Below are 18,141 nucleotides of genomic sequence, written 5' to 3' on the forward strand. Positions count from 1 at the left end.
TACAAAGGAAACATACTTATTCACCTGGATATAATTCCCTCCCTTCTTCTATCTTCTACGTTTCCAATTTAAATTACACCCCACCACACACACATATACAGACACACACACACGTATCTATTCCTCATTCTTCACTTTATTACCCCTCTTAATTAACACTCAGGACCTTGAGTCACATATTTCTAATGAATATCAGAACAAATATTGGAATAAACGCAGGGACTCTGATGAATCCTGACTTTCTTTTTCATTTCACATAAGTTTTTTTTTTTTTTTTGTCTTTTCTAAGTACTATTTCAGACTGTCTTTGTCAAGCGAATAATTGAGGAAAAGAATAGACTAACGTCAAAAGTTCTTTGTCTTACTGATCAGTGCCATCAGAATAATCAAACCAAAAAACAATCCTTTGGCTGATGCCTGATACTTATTTCCCTCATTCATCTCCTGTCCCTACCACCTTTTTTCTTTTCTTTTTCTTAACTCTAGAGGATAATAGAAAACATTTCTTCCTGTCATTTTCACTTCGCCAATTTCATTTAAACTGCCCCTCAAGGATCTGAAACAGCATGTCCAAGGCAAAGACGTAAGATCAGTAACACGAAAATGAAAAGCATCTCAATAACTTTGTCAATTTAATATCAATGGAAATCATATGTGCATTTCTTATGAACTTTTGATATGCTTTCAATGGAGGGTCAAAATAAAAGATACCCCAATTTTACCAATGTACCTAAAACAAGCTCTTCTCCTGGGCTCTTAAAACTGATTATGAAGAATGAAAAAATTGCTTAATTTTTAGAAATCTTTCCACATGAAAAACTTCATTTGGCATGTTGCCTACTTGGCCTAAAGACATTTAGGTGAATAGAATAAAATATTTGTCTTGTATAGAAAAGCAAACAATGGCAGGACTTAATTATTCAGTTTTTCTAAATGGTTCTAAACCCAATTAAAATTATTTCTTCTAAATTTAAATAAGGAGATGTAAAGTAAAAAGCACTTATAATGAAAAATAATTTCTTTTTTTTCCTAGTCCACAAAACCACTAATTTCCCTTTTCAACCCAATAAGACTTTCTGAGACACTAATTCAGATATCTTGTCATTCAAATGGTTTTCTGTGGAGAATCTTTTCTTGTGTGTATTTTCTTTCCTCTCTCATACTTCAAACAAGTTTTTTTATGACTTCTTCCTTGGCTGAAAAAATTTTGAATCCTCTTATTTATATACCTGAATTGACCCAAAAATCTTTGGTATAAAAAGCACTCTCCATCTAGATTCTGAAACATATCTCAAATCTTGCACTATAGATATTAGAGGACATTTAAGTTACTACAAGAGGCCTATAGTTCAATATGCTTATTAAGGAATTTCTGTGCCTTGAATACAGTACATGTCCTATACACACTAATTCTAATAACTTATAATTGTGTAGATACATACAAAATAGAATTTAATTTTAAAGTGCTACCAAAATAAAAGTGTCAATTGGTCCTAATTTTCGTTTTCCTAAAAAAATAAATAAATAAAATTATTAAGCAGATTTGCAAAAGTTTTGATTACAGAAAAAATATTTGGGAGATTCTTGCTCTCAAGTTGTAACAGATATCTAAAAAAGTGGAAGATAAAACTTTTCAACAATCAGATAATGCCAGTGGTAATATAACCAAATGACTTTTTTCACTTATTCCTTGTCCATGTCTAAAATTATCAAAAATATGGAGAAAATTGTCTAATATATATTATTTTCATCTAGCAAACTATAGGATAGTTTTATAAAAATCATTATCCATGAATTTATTTGCTACTTTGAGGATTATAAAGAATAAAAGATCATGAATTGCAAAGGATCTTAGATATTTAATATTTATATCACACACTTTCATCTCATTGGATTTTACAAGTGCCACAAATACTTTGAGCCTAGGTTTTTTAATCTGTAAAATGGGAATACTAGCATGCATTTTATGAGGCTGATATGGGGCCTAGATAATATATGCAAATTACTTAAAGCAAGGCATACCCAGTATGAGTAGAGAATGCTCATAAATACGTGTTTCCTCCTTCTTTCATCAATCTTCATGAATAATTTAAGTAAAAAATAAAATATATATCGTCCTTTACTTAGAAGCAAGATTGCTTAAAATGGGATATCTGTAAAAACACACTTAATCTTATGAACTTGACCATGCAGTATTGCTTCACCTTTCTGATTTAGTATTAATAGATACAGTCCACATGATAGGAAGGCAACAAAATGATTTTTTCCTCAGATATAACATCTAAAGTTAGAAAAATCGGGTGACTGATGTAAATTAGCAGGAACCTCCCCCAATATTTTGTTCATAGGAAAAAACATTTAAATTTTGTCTATAGCAGGAATAATCTGCATGCTGGCCAGTCATCACACTTAATTAAATTTGTAAGGGTCACATCAGAGGTAAAGAATATTATCCACATAGGTAATGCAATAGGAATACTAATTCACTCAAAGGAGTCTTGGTTGCCCTTTCAGCTTCACCCTTTCTTATATAAATTCTTTATTATTTGTCAGACTAAAAATATCAAGCTAAGCAGATCTATTCACCCACACCCTTGTTTAAGGCTAATTTGAATGTCTCATAAAATCATCCATTACTATGGGCGATAAGTGTTTATACTGAGCCTTCATCCATCTGTTCTTATTTGAGATAGAAGAGGATATCGTTTGTATACATGGAAACAATTATATCCCAAGGAAATGAGTCTTTGCCATTTGCTCACCACAAGCAAAACTCAGAGTACAGTAGTTTTAGGATACTTTATGACTACTAGGCAGGGGCTACTTATTTAAATATCACAATTAGCAACTGTAAAGATCCTTATCAGATTCACTTGAAGGAATGAAGTCATTCCTTCAAGTTGCTTGCCCTTTTGTGATATGTTCTATCATCCTACTACCAACAGTCAAGCTGGATTCTAATTGTTACAGCTCAGACTCTACCATGGACCAAGGCTGATCATGATGTTTTAATGACTAGATTAAGCTCATTTATTGTTTGAAACTGTGACATTTGTCAGATTACTAATGGGTTAGAATTCGTCTAGAGGGCTTGATTTCTTAAGCAGAATCAATGAGAAAGAGCAGAAAGGTTTGGAAATATGCAGATTGAGTTAAAATTTGGATCTCAAAGAAGATACTAATTGTGTGAAATCAGGCAAATTGCTTAATCTCATTGAGCCTTGCTTACCTCAATAGTAGCATGCTAATTATTTTCCCTACCTCAAAGAGTTATTGTAAGCTGAAGTGAGACAATGCACATAAAGTGTTTGGTATTCAATAAATATGTCTTTCCATTTCCCTTGGGTCCACATCCTCTGTAAACATCACACAAAATAATCTTAGGTCTATAAATTCCAAATGAATTGATTTTATTGAACTTCTAAATCATTAAACCTAAGTAAAACTAGTGGGTTGAAAAGCTACTGCATCCAACAACTCTCTTGATATTAAGTATTGCATGTGGATGCAACAGAAAAGTTTGATTTCTTTCTTTCCCTTCTTTATTTCCTGCCCTTTTTAAACCCATGTCTGATTACTTTCCTGTTATTTTTATTTGTTATTTGTTAGTTGGTTCCTTATCTTTGATCTATACCATTCATAGCACTGACCCCCATTCTGTGCATTCATAAAAAATATTTTGTAAACCCTATTTAATTTGACCCAACAAATATAAATTGAAAATAATTTCTAAAAGATTCTGAAGAACGGGAAAACATAAAGAAAATGTTCCCCGTTTAAGATAACTTAACTTTACACTGGAGTTGTTGTATCCTCACTCGATACTTCAAATCACTCCTATCAAAGGAAGAAAAATGCATATCTACAAGTCCTTATCAAAACTCACCATTCAAATCTCTCTGTAATGATTTAACAGCATTGTTTCAATAATGAAACAACTGCGTGGGCCACAGTGGCTCAGCAGGCAGAGTTCTTGCCCACCATGCCGGAGACCCAGGTTCGATTCCTGGTTCCCGCCCATGTAAAAAAAAAAAGAAAGAAACAATAAGGAATGTAATCAACCTCATATAGGGGAATAAAAAATACCTTGAACACAATTCTGGGCTCTACTATTTTACTGTTCTGGATATCAGTTCACATGATGAGTTTGGAGCATCTAATTATTTTCTTTTTTTTAAAACCTAAAAATATGACTTTTTCACCAATTTTCAAATATTTTTTCAAAAACCGTAAATTTATTAGTTCTTGGTTAGCTAAATGCTGGCATATCTCAAACAAATACGATGTCTAATTATAAAGTTTGGGGTCTAAATTTTTTTTTTTTCTGTAAAGAATTAGGTAGCAATTTTATTACAAAATTAATTAAAACTTATTAAAATATAAGGAAAGCAATTAAACCAGGTAGCAAGGCAATTCGAGTTTTTTCCAAAAAATACTCAATTTAAATGTTAGAGCATTTCATATCCTAGTATGAAAGAAAACACATGGTTTATACTAAATAGTTATAGTCATAACTGCTTTGTATAATGGATTTCTTAAAATTCTTCTCTTGATTACCTAATATTGGGAGTTGGAATGGGAACTGTGTTTTGGGGATTCTTCTGGTCAGATCAAATGCAGGATACAAACTATTAAACACTTTTTAAATGTAAATGAATCAGTTTAGTAGAATTTAATTCTCATTAGCATTCACAGAAAAGATGTACTAAAATTTCTCTTTCAACAGTTACAATTCATTTTGAGAAGATACAACACCAAATACTAGTATAAACCTGATACAATAAATGCTAGGATAAACCTGACCAAGAATGCTTCTATTTAAAGCTACATCCTCTCCAACTGTTAAATTTATTGTCCACTCCCACCGCTATTGTACACAACTGTAAGTAAGAGAGAGTGGTAAAAGCGTGTGTGCCTCCGTGTGTGTTTGTTTGGTAGTTGATATAAAGAAAAGATAAAACTGCCAGGAAAAAAAAATGTCTTCACTCATAAGCTTTGGGTAAAGAGAGTGACTCTTTCATTATACTTGTAATTGTCATTTCAAAGCCCTGTCTCTAGTTCTTAAGGCTCTGCTAGCTCTGTGATATAACTAGATGGAGATCATTCTGCTGTGACCAAGTTACATCTCAATACAGAGCCCTCATTTTTCATGTCTCCTGCTTAAAAACAAACAGTGAGCTCCAGAGAAAGACATGCAGTTAGCTGATATGAACCTGGACTAAAACTGTGGCATTTTCTGAAATGAAATGAACAATTCCCAAAGGATTCACATCTTAACTTTTATCTGCAAAGAGCTTTCTAAAATCTTGCTCTTTGTGAAAGAAACTAATTTTTATCTCTTAAGGCAGTTCGGCATTAAGGTGGTTGTGATGCTGGTTTAATGGAAAAATGGGGTGGGAGGGGGCAAGACATTTTTTTCTGAACTTCTCACCTAAATGCTGAATTCCTTGTCTTTCATATGAGCATGCCTGTCTAAGATTATTATATTCAACAAGTAAAATTCCAAAAGCTATGCATTATATGAGCTAATTGTGCTTCGTGCAATCTGAGCATTAAACAAGAATGACCCATGGGATGTAATCAGAGAGAAACTTTATTTTTGTCTTTCACTGCCCATTTAAAATTTATTCAGTGGGAAAGCAATTCCCTTTACATTTTGTAATAGATAGTACTACAGTAACTTTAAGTAACAAAGCCTGCTGTGATTTGGTAATTAAATATGTTGATTCCAAGTTATTGATTCAATACTTCAAATTTTATTCACTTTTTTTCTAGGGTACATGGTCTGGGAATCAAATCCAGGCTCCTGCACGAAAGGCAGGCATTCTAACCACTGAACTACCCATGCACCCATAATTCACTTATTTTTTTTTTAACCTGGAACTAAGGCCAATAGTTGGTCTAGGCTTCAGGAAAAAAAACAGGGGGATGGGGTGTGGTTGATCCTGCTTCCTTTCTCTGCTCAGCCTTTCACCTCCTCAAGTAACTGCTGCCTTTTTGAAAAATTTTAATCTCACTGGAATCAAAAAAAGGTTAGGAATGAGAAGTCAGGACAGGAAAGTTCAAACATGGTTATTCTGGCCTGGAAGATGATGAGAACATGTGTGAGCCTTCAGGGTACTTCTCAGAGTGCTCTTACACAGCCTTTCTGACAACAGCCTCCTGGCCACTCCTCCATCCTCAGCGCTAGTTCCCTGTCATATGTCTGCTAGCTACTTAATTTGCTATTGCAGTTCTGTGACCCTCCAAGAAGGGCCCTTTGGCAAGATTAGACTCCAGTCCAGATCACCCTGCATGATCTTCAGTGCAAATGCTGTTACTTTCTGAAAGCAGTCCCCTACTTTAACATTTTGCCAGCAAAAGTCTGGTATAGCTTTCTCAGGTGTGAATCAGGCATCTCATGGCATCCTTCACTGAAGGAAACACATATCAAGCCCTCTAAGGAGTCTAGTTGAAGCCTAGGGCTCTTTGCCTTTCAAGATAAAGAGATGATACCCACTCAACCCCTCACCCTGGGAAGAAATTTCTGCCCAAGTGCAAAGGAAACAGTCCTCTTAAATCCAATTTGTAGATTTCTCCAAGGTGGTTGCATACTCTCACTGACAATTTTGTTATTTTGGGGCCCGAGCTGAAACATTAATTTTATCTTGCTCAAGTTACATAAAATAAAATTGACATATAGCATATGACAATATATCTGACATATAATACGTGCTCACTTAATGGCAGTTGTCAGTATTATTATTATTACCACCATCAATACAATATTATCACTCAAAGGAAACATAGACTCACAGTGTCTTCACTGCTCACTTGATCAGCACATCAGATTCATAGCCTTTAACGTAAAGGAATATCAAATGGCATCATTAGGAGAAACCTGACAACATGAATTAAAAAATTATGTTGAATTTTGGAGATGGAAAAAATGTGCTTGGTCATCACATGTTTTCAATCCTACATGCCTACAGATAGAAAACTGAGTCCACCTGGTAACAAAACATGTATATAAATTGGGTAAATGTTACAAATTTAATATCAAGGGAAATATGAACTAAAAAATGGCAAAGATTTCCTTAGTTTAATAAAGATAACTCATCAGAAAATCTATCGGAAGGGGGTAATAATAAGATCAACTCTGCTTGCAAAAAGTTATGATGAAAATAAAATAGTAAACACTAGATTGAAGGCACTAATTATTTAAAACTAAAATGCCTGGTTCTCTATCAGTCCCCTCAGCCAAGTCATTCACAGAAGGAATGAGTTTAAATCTTCAGAAAAGAAGACTGAGGAAACATTGAATCAACCTGTTTGCTTTTGTTACAGAAACTGGAAAACCAAGATATTCAGAAACATCTGGAGCGCTTACAAAGTCTCTCATTTTTTACCTGAAAAAATGAAATCATGGAAAGACAATGATGAATATTTTAATAATATTGTTCGTATTTTGAAATTGACACCAAGATAATAACCTATATTTTTTCCCACATTTTCCTTTCCTGACAGATGGGTGAAAAAAGGCCAATTTGTCTTGTGAAATGTCCTGGATTTGCAGAAGGGACAGTTATTTTAGTGAGATCAATCCAACTTGCTTCTGGCAGAAGTATCACACTCAACATTCTGTCCTTTGTCAGTGCAGTGGGATTTAACACGTGTAGCTCAATTAGCATTAATATTGTTGTGCACGCATCAATCCCCCAGCTGTCAATGACAGAGCAGACCCAATGGTAGACACTTGTTGAACAGCTGAGAGGATTGTGCCCAAGTTGTCCTTCACAGCATGACTGATATCCTTTCATTTTTCCCTTTGTCCTCAGAAACTCAATAGCTAGAATAGAATCTCATTGCAACAAGCAGAGAACAGTGGGATTCGAGCCTATCCAACCTCTCCCAAGACGCATCTTCCACAACATTTGGAAAAGCTCCATTAGTACTTCTACAAGCAATATGTTGGCAATCACATAAGTGTTCTGTTACGTGTCGCTTAATAATGGGCCTTTTCAAAGAAGTCAGTAAGAGCCAGACTATTCTTTCATGTCCCCTTTGTTTTTATAAATATTGAAATACTTCTATTTCAGATTTTAGAAATTCCCTCAGTTCCCTTATTAAAAAAAAAAAAATGCCACCTGCCACTCAAGAGAGAGCTCATTGTTTGAAGACAGATGCAAAGACCTAAAATCCTATTTTCCAGTAGCAACTAGCAATGGTAAGTAAACCAAAACATGGCCTTAAAATTACATTTCTAATTTGAATCTTCTAAAGCTAAACTTACAATGAAACATAATGGTGAACCATATATAAGAAACCAACTTCAGGAAATGTATGCCACTAAGAAAACAAAGATATGTTTAATCTCTACCTTGTCCAAGAAAACAAGATTTTAATTAACAATTCCTACATTGGAGGCCATCCTAATAAAATGTATTCATTAAAGAAATGCTGAACATGCAAATTCTGAGCATATGTATACAGAGTATTCATTTTTGTAACACATATTGGAATATACTTCAAGCATTTACTTTGAAATAGATATTCACTAAAGCAAGTACAGGGCAGTATTAAAAGACTTAAGAGCTGGGTTAAAATTCCTGGCTCTGCCTTTTATAAGCCTTGTGACCTTTGGTAATTACCTTACCTCTCTGAGACAGTTTCATCACTAATAAAATGGGGATAATAATATTATACAAACTTCATGTTTCAATTTCTGACACAGAAGACACACAATAACAGGACAGGTTTTATTATTCATTATTTAGTCTCTACTAAAGGCATTATAATTTTTTTTTTTGTTTTAGAGGAAACAGTATAAAAAATAGTATGTGTGTGTGTATATGTGAGTGTATACCAAAAGAAAAACATGTGTTTGTGTTTGTACACATACACATATGTATGCCACATTGAAGACCTGGCTTAAATATAATTTAAGGTCCCATTCTATTTATAGGATTATCAAACAAAATATGAGTTGATGAAAAATATGTAAGGAAAACCTCAAACTCTGATCTAATAATTAAATAAAAAATCAAATATACTGACCAGTAAAAAATTTAATTAAATGTCTTTTGACAATAAATTGAAATAAAGTTGTTGATTCCACAACTAAGAAAACTCACTGTGAATCATTAAATATATATTCCATCCACATTTCTTTCTTTCTGTCCATTCCAGGAGACTTCACAATTTCTTTCTAAGAGCAAGTTTCAGGGGAGAAAGCTTCTACTAAAACACCATGCCAGGTAAATTCTCACTTTGCAAATCAGCCACTGAGCTCTTCATAATTATTTGCCATAATACCGTTTTCCTCTCTCAACTCTCATCCTAGTAAGCATTTCATTCAAAACCATTGTACTCCCAGCCCTGATTTCCCAGAGATCAATCTCATGAAAACCATGAATCTTCAATGTGGTTTGAACTCGGAGTTCTAAAGTGCAAAAAAATACTGGTGCCCTTAATCCTAATGACGGCAGCCTTGAAACCCTAACTATGATACTGGCCACCCTTTTGTAATTAACTCCGTGCTGGTTGATTTCCCATGTTTGCCTTTCAACAGAAGGGGATATAATGCGATAGCTTGAAAAAGGAAAGACCTTCTCATTTACACATGAAAAGCCATCTTATGTGGTAGCTCCACGGGGCTATCTGCAGAGCTCTGTGTATACATTGCATTTAAGGGCTTAGATCTCCCTGCATCGGCTGTGTCACTCTAGACCCCTGCTAGTTTGAAGCCTGTTAGAGCAGGAGACTTTTCAGGCAGTTGTACAGGACGCCAGTACAGCTGGTCAATTCAATTCATTTGATGGGGGAAAAAAAAACAACAGGCACTATGGTAGGGGGGAAATTCATCAAGCTGTTTCTTTGGTGTTGTGTAGACAGTTTGGTTACCTTCATTTTCCACTTTGCCACCTGTTTTGTGGGGTTGTATAGACCCAGCCCTAGGCTCATCATTTGTTTTAATCACAATAAATGCAGCATTGAATCAGGTTTCCAATTTGAAAGCTGCCATCTGCTCAACTCCAGAGAAGAGATTTAGAAGACGCTACCCAGTTGCAGCCCCACAGGGGCCTGAGGCAGCTTTTCCAATGAAAAATGCAGTGCTGGTTATTGTTTCTGAGACACTGCCCTTAAGAGACAGAGTATTTTGTGCATTACTATATAAAGAGATTTATGTCGGTGACCAGTTGTTTATAATGGGGATGTAGTGTTGCTGAGCTGATAAAAGGACAGTTACCATTATCCAGTTAATAGAGTTATTAACTAGAGCTAAATTGGTTCAATAATCTGAAAGCAATAGGGAGTAGCTCAGAAATTCTTTGACCACCCACACTCTGCTGAGGACTTTAAGGGTTAGACACCTAAATGTTCAATAGAAAAGCAGTGGACATCAATAATACAACACAAAGCATATTTACATTTCATGGTTGGCTTGTCTGTGATTCACCTGGAATATATATCTCTCTTGGAAGATGCTTTTAGGGCAGCCTTGTGACTGGTATTAGCCCTTGGGAGCAAGGAAGTTATCCCTGGATGAGAACACATAACCAAATATATGATATTATTTAATATAAAGGGTAAATATACATCATTACCTAATATAATACCTAAACTTCAGAATTGCCTATATTGCACAGAAGTAATTTAATATTTGTGTAATAGAGTTATGCATTTTACTATATATCTAAATCTTATATTAACTGTATTTCCACAAGAATCTGTTCAAGAACTAACCACATGGTGTCCTGCAAATCAGACTTTATAGGCGTTCCTAAATATGATATTGTTTTTCATTATGCAAGAGAGGAAATAAATAACATTAGAATTTAGCATTTTTAAGGAAATTTAGTAACAAACTCAGTTTGGATGGCCAGTAATATAATCCCACAATGAACTATAATAGAAATTTCCAGGAAAGTAGTCCATTCTAAAGAGCAGAATTATAGATGTGTAAGATTTGCAAGCTCAGTAAATGACCAAACTCTCTTCAAATTTATAAGAATCATAGGTATGTTATGCAGCAGAATTTCAACATTAGACTACAATTAGTAAAGGTGTCAGTTGCCTTAAGTTCATTTTAAAACCATAATATTTATTTTCCAGATACCATACTACTTTAAGACAAAAAATTGTTTCCACCCTCAATGTGATGCAATCTAGACTTAGAGAGAGTATTGGCCAGTTGCTATCCATAGCAAAGAACCAAAATAAATAAATAAATAAATAAATGGACTTAAATAGCAATTTAGGGAATTTAACTGAGACATAAACAAGAAGTTCTTAGCAGTGGGGAGTTGTTAAGTGTTAAAACGGGTCACATAGGGAAGAATAAATTTTCTTGTAAAAAGCAAATTTTAATTTGTCTAGAATGTTTAAGTACAATCTTGCCAGAAGGTAAGAGACCAGCTTCTCTGTGTCTAGCTGGCTAATTAACAATTTGCTTTGGCAAAAATGCCAAGTAACTCAGCATTATAAACACCTAATATTTATTAAACATAAGGTACCTCAAAATTTTAATAGATAGTACAGAGACTAAGTCACTTGCTTTCAAAAACATCTATTTTTTCAAATGTAAAGGAAAAAAAACAATGTTATAGATATTACTATTTTGTGATAGTCTGAAACAAATGAATACTTAGATTTAATGAATGCTGATTATTTGATAATGTGGTAAAAGCTTTACAACTTGGTAGGCGCAAAGATTGAGGCTAAATACCAAATTGAGATGCAGTCCTCAAGAGGAAAGAAGAAAAGAACTGAAACCAAATATGTGGATGAAGACACTTGTTGGGACATTGAACTGAGTTATTTATGTCAATTCCAATTGTCAGAGCAGGGATAAAAGGGGGGAACAAGAGTGAGTGAGGTTAATGATAGTTGTTTTCTGTAGTCCTTACTTTTTAACACACCTGCCTTGGTTTGCCAGTCTGTATGACAAACACCTCACACTGGGTTAGCTTAGCAAGAGGAATTTATTGGCTCACAATGTGAAAAGCTGGAAGTTCAAAATCAAGTGGTCAGTAAGGCCATGCTTCCCCTCCAAAGTCTGTAACATTTTGTTGCTGGCTTGCAGCAAACCTTAGGGTTCCTTGACTTGCATCTCTGCCTCCTGTCTCATGGCAAACTCTCTCTCTTTGTGTCTGCTATTCTGGTTTCCCATTGTGTGACCTTCCTTATTGGCTGCATCTCAATTTCTCAGCTTAAAAAGGACTCCAGTAATACAGATTGAGACCTGTTATAGTTTACTAGCTGTGGGAATGCAACACACCAGAGACAGATTGCTTTTAATAAAAGGGGATTTATTTTGTTAGTTCTTCAGAGGAAAGGCAGCTAACTTTCCACTGAGGCTCTTTCTTACGTGGAAAGCACAGGATGGTCTCTACTGGTCTTCTCTCCAGGCCCTTGGGTTCCAACAACTTTCCCCAGGGTGACTTCTTTCTCCAGCTCCAAAAGCCTGGGCTGAGCTGCAAGTGCTGAGATGAAGAACGCCAAGCTGCTTAGGCTGTGCTACGTTGCGTTCTCTCATTTAAGCACCAGCCAATTAAGTCAAGCGTCACTCATTGCAGCAGACATGCCTCCTAGCTGACTGCAGATGTAATTAGCAACAAATGAGGTTCACCGTAGCATTGGCTTATGTCTGCAGCAACAAGACTAGGTATGCTCACCTGGCCAAGTTGGCAACTGAATCTAACTAACACAAGACCCACTGTCATTCCACTGGCCCACACCAAAACTAAAAATAACCTTCTCAAAAGGCCCTTTTTACAATGGGTTCACATCCATAGGGATGTGGATTATATCTTTAATCAGAGTGGATAATTCAATCTACCCCAGTAGTTCTCATTAATTCATCCCAAACACTTTGGTAGAACTGAAAAATTTCCCATAATACTATTTTTCAAAGGATAAATTCTCAGGGAAATTTACCAATTCTATTGTTTCACCAGGAGTCCTCCTTCCCAAAGCTCTCTGTCTGGTATCATTCTGGACTGATTTTTCTCTAGGTCAGTTACACAGGACTCTCGCTGAGATTTCCTTTCACCTTTCTGGTGTATATACTGTATATCCTGTTTCCTTGATTTATTCTGTATTTCTTATTTACTTCTCCATTTTGGCAGAGCTTATCCACAGAAGTTTTCTAAGAAAGAGTATATCAAGTAGGTCTGGAAATATCTTTATTCTACCCTCAGATTTGATTGAAAGTTTGGCTGCATGTGAAATTAGTCACAGAAAATGTTTTATTTTGAATTTTGAATAACTGTCATCCAGCTTCCAATATTGCTGTTGAGAAGTCCCATGCCAGACTGATCATGACCGATCTTGTGCAACCCACTTTTCTGTCTGAAAACATCTAAATCCATCTCTTTATTTTTTTTATTTTTGTATGCTGTATGGAAGGGTCACATTTCATTCTTTTTCCATGTGAGTATCCCATTATCGCAGCACCACTTGTTGAATTTTTGTTTGTTTGTTTTGTTTTGGGGGAAGTGCATGGACATCTCTTTATTTTTGACATTCAGACATGTTATCTTGGAGCGGGTCTTTTCTCAACCAGTTCTCTGGGTACTTGGTGAGTCCTTCCAATCTAGGAACGCATATCCCCCACTTCCTGGGAAAGTCCTGCTGTATTTATCAGGCCCCGATTTTTTCTCTTTTTCTCTTTCTGAATCACCTATTAATTTGGTGTTGAGCTAAATCTCCTTGTCTTTTTGTTCTACTGTCTAGGAATTACATAACCTTTTTCTTTCAATACAAGATCTGTTTATTTTAATTTCAAAGAACTTGTCCTCATTTCCTGATTGTTTCTTTGATTAACAGCATATTGTTCCTGTTTGATGAATGCAATGTGTTCTGTTATCTTTCTGTGAATATTACAGTTTTGTGATGTTTTCTTCCATTTACCACAGGGACTCTATTTTCATTCAGTTTCTTTTTGTTTGTTTTCATCTCTTTCTGTCATGTTGACATTTTCCTCTGAATCTCTACTGGTCCTTGACTATTCGCTTATATTAAACAGTGAGAAAATTTAAAACTTTTCTAAAACTTTGTGTGTAGGCTAGGCCTGTGAACCCATGGGTTATCCTATAAATTAACATGGTGCCAAGCTTGATTTTTATAAGGAGACCATCAAATATCTGATTCTGGCAATGGTAATGCTACCATTATAGGAGCTAAGCACACTAAAGAAATGGAGTTCTCCCGTCATTATATATGCCTCCCATTTCAGGAAGAGAACCCATCTCACCTCTGCTTTTTTCAGGAATCCTTGATCCAAGCTTACCACCACCCCCACCCCCACCCCCACCTCCCAGGTAAGTATCTCAGGAAAATAAGCCTTAATACTCCTAGAGGTTTGGAAGACAAGCAGTTGCCTGGCTGTAAGAGGTAGACGAGAACATGTGATATTTTAAACTGATTATTTCACAGATTTAAACCAATGCTTTTGAGTTAGTCTCTCCCAAATTTTGTCTTTCATACAACCTGGTGTATCTAATTCCTTAGAGTCTGAAGGATTTTCCAGGATCCACTGGGGACAAAATGACCTGCTTCTCTCTGGTATCCTTCTCGGTAGCCACTTGGGTTTCTACTTCTGCTCTGCCAAGTCCTATCCATCTATTCCCCTCCTAGAGTTTGATGTCATCTCTCAGCTGCTGTTGTCTCTTCTGCTATTTGTCTTTATGAACTTTTATCCCTCTTATTCCTTTATTTTTGTTTTTATTTTATTTGGATTTCAGGAGACAGGGCATGCTTGCAATGTGCCAAATTTAACCAGAATATTCAAGTGTGTTTCTTCAACTATGAAATAAAGAGAGATGTCTAAAGACTTTCAGATCCAAAAGTCTAAATCTCAATGATCTGAGAGAAAAGCACTTTAAATGTAAGAAAAGCTTGAGTAGCGTTTATAGATGAGAACAGGCAGAGGGGCAGGGATCTATAGAAATTATTGCTGTTTTCCTACCTCTAAGGAAAGAGCAGCCAAAGTCAAGGAAGTTTGACCTCCAGGAACGTAAGCTATTCAGACTTAGGCAGAATGCCAGCAGTGAAAAGCAAGGGGAAAGATTCAAGGAAAGCCAAGGAGGGAGCTCTGAATGCATTAGCATTTACAGTGTTCTCTTTAGTCCAGGTTCAAGGACAAGGGAAGATCCAGGTACGAAGGAAGCATATGATCTGACAAGAAGAAAATAAAAAATAAATTAATAAAAATGAAAGGGTCAGGAGCAGAGATGGTTTGAATAGTTGTGGCAGGGCATTGGTGCTCTAGAAAGAAATTAAAACAAACAAAACTAAAGGAGAAATCAATAAAGATCAGGAACAATCAATTCTAACTATGTTAAAGCCTAAAAGGTTAGATGGCCATTCAATTTCTAAAAGGAAAGTCAAAGGACATTTTTTATTCTAGAATCCAAGCAGCTAGCTAGTGAGAAGATTTGACAATACTCAAAGGGTCTGCATTTAGAAGAGTACTAGGCCTTATTTTAATGATATTTTCTCTTCGTTTACATAGTAAAGTTTGCAAAATTTAGAACACTCCAGGTAGAAGCATAAAATAGTTTATGTAGTTTACTTCTTTGGCTGAACACATGAAATAATTTTAAAAAGCATTAAAGAGCCAGAATTGTGTTATAAAAGATAGTTTTGCTACAGATTAGGGAATGTTTTATTTACTAATTTGTTCATTTAATCAACCAAACTCACATTTCTTGAATGCCTACTATATGCTAGGTCCTAGGGATTAAAATGTTGACAGAAAATATTCAAAAGGACTCACCATAGGAGTAGGAAGAAAAAAACACACATTAAGATATTCTATGAAATGAAGAGTTATCTTCAAGGAAACATCCAACTTTGAATATAATATTTTTTCTACATAAAAGACTGGTATCACTGTAAGAGTCCTTATAGTACAGCTAGTACAGCTACAGAAGGTTCTTTGCAAGGAGCTATTTTGCAGAAATCTTTTGCAAACATTTTCAAAATGCATATGTGGAGCACCTTTGCATTTGAAAAGAGAGCCTTGATTCTTGCAGCTCTGGTGTAGACACAAGTTTATACAATAGCAAATAGGAAAAAGAAATAGCCAGAGCAAAATAAACTCAGGAAATGAAACTGTATTTGTCAGATCAAAAAGTTCTGGGTTTCAAAAATGGAGTGTTTGGAAAGTGCTAACCAATAGAATATTTCGCTATAAATAGAACTTTATCTCTGACACAAAGAAGTGACCGGCACCTATCTCAGTGAATGAATGAATGAATCAAATATTTGTTGGGTAAATGAATAAATCAAGTATGGGTGCAATACGTATTTGTGGACCACTGTTGGATGAAGAAGTAGATAAAAAAAAAATCAGCAAAATCAGGAACATAAATGATTACAAGTTCCTCCCATCCAGTTTTTGTCATATCGTCATTACCACAACCTGGTGGCTAATATTAAACCCACATTATTTGTAGTTGTTGAATACATATTTCTGCTTAACCAATTATATACATTATACATTTCCTTCTTTTAAAAAATACTCTTGCCATCTTTATAAATATCCAGGTTAAAATATCCCTTCATTATTGTTAAAGGAGTGGGGTGCATCTGAATGTGCTTCCTATAGACATTTGCAATCAAGGTCCTGTGGACTTGAAATTTTGATTCAGTTTGTCTGTGATGGACACACACACACAAAGTGGTCTACAGCTAACTTAAAAGAGCACAGCCTATAAGCAGGAACAATCCATGTAGATATCTCTCCTTTAAGCTTATTATCTCCCCCAAATTTTGATTCAGAGTCACTGGCTTAGTCATAGTACACAAGAACAAAATAGTAACAAAATAGTATTCAGAATTAATTTAAGTGCAAATTTGGTCTTACTAACATGGTGGTACAATTGTCATTCCTAGCCATTTGTAAGGGAAGGAATTTATGAAGAAGATGAGACTGTGCCAGTTTGCAACTGTTGTGTACCCTAGAAAAGCCATGTTCTTTAATCTTGGTTTAAAATTGGATGGTGGGGTCCTTTATATTGGATTGTTTCCATGGAGATGTGACACACCCAGTTGTGCATGTGACATTTTGATTAGATGGAGATGTGACTCCATCCATTCAAGGCGGGTCTTGATTAGTTTACTGGAGTCCTTTGAAAGAGGAAAAATTTTGGAATAAATTCAGTTGCTTCAGAGCCAACAACATTTGAAGAGGCTTGTTATGCTGACAGAGAGAACAGATGCCTAGACACAGATGTTTGGAGATGCAGAACTCAGCCGAACCCAGGCACGTCACTTTGTGCCTTCCCATAAGATGGTAAGCAAGCCAGAGTTGTGTCCTGGAGGAGCTAAGGGAAGACTCACAGATGCTTAGAGAGGAAACCGCTGGCATCAGAAGCTAGAAGCAGTGGAACTGGGAACAAAGACAAACAGATACCAGATATGTGCCTTCCCATGTGACATACATCGGCCTCCCTTGAGTCAAGGAATCTTTTTGTGGATGCCTTAGTTTGAATATTTTTATAGCCTGAGAACTTTAAACTCATAGCTTATTAAATTCACCTTTTAAAAGCCATTCCATTTCTGGTATATTGCATTCCAGAAACATTAATACAATAAACAATGAGCAACCTCCAAATTTCTACTAATAAAAAGGCAATAAATACCTCAGATTTTAAAGGAAAATGGGCTTTTCTGAACACAAAATATTAAAGGCAGAAATTAACTTTGGAGAGGTGAGAAAGAGAAGGACTAGACTATGAAAATTTTGTATTTTATAGTAAGAGATAAAAAAAAATGAAACAGCCAAAAGTGTCAAGAATTCTGTCTTACCTCAGAACCCCACAGGTTACAGAACAATTTTAAAAAGTGTTAGATTACTGCAATAATTTGAACTACCTCACTCCCATAGAATGACACCTCACCATCAACCCCATCCATTCAATTGTTACATCATGCATTCATTCATTCACTCATTGCAGTACCCACAATGACTGAGTATTATACTTTGACTAGTGATACTTTAAAGGGAAATGCCTCTGACCCTACAGTGCTTAATGCTAGCAAGTAAGTGAACAAGGGATCATCAAAATATTACAACTTGTGACAGGTACAAACCAAATTACTTAGGATGGTGAGACAAGACACTAACGGTCAGGTTGGAGAATGCTGGGTGGG

The 18,141-nt window shown here is 35.5% G+C and overlaps 1 long non-coding RNA gene across 2 annotated transcripts in view; it reads right to left on the bottom strand.

The window, feature by feature from the left end:
• The window catches only part of LOC143673468 (uncharacterized), a 29,850-nt gene extending 11,948 nt beyond the window's left edge, over positions 1–17,902 (bottom strand). Inside the window, exons 1-4 of one of the 2 annotated variants that reach the window (XR_013170378.1) lie at positions 17,797–17,902; positions 10,410–10,520; positions 6,796–6,880; positions 3,887–4,006 (exon numbers count right to left, since the gene is read on the bottom strand). This is a non-coding gene — a long non-coding RNA (uncharacterized LOC143673468). The remainder of the gene's footprint in view (positions 1–3,886; positions 4,007–6,795; positions 6,881–10,409; positions 10,521–17,796) is intronic. The other variant, XR_013170377.1, reaches the window with a different exon arrangement.
• Between the last annotated feature and the right edge of the window lie 239 nt (positions 17,903–18,141).

The sequence above is a fragment of the Tamandua tetradactyla genome, chromosome 2 (assembly GCF_023851605.1).
Source record: "Tamandua tetradactyla isolate mTamTet1 chromosome 2, mTamTet1.pri, whole genome shotgun sequence".
Lineage (NCBI taxonomy): Eukaryota > Metazoa > Chordata > Mammalia > Pilosa > Myrmecophagidae > Tamandua > Tamandua tetradactyla.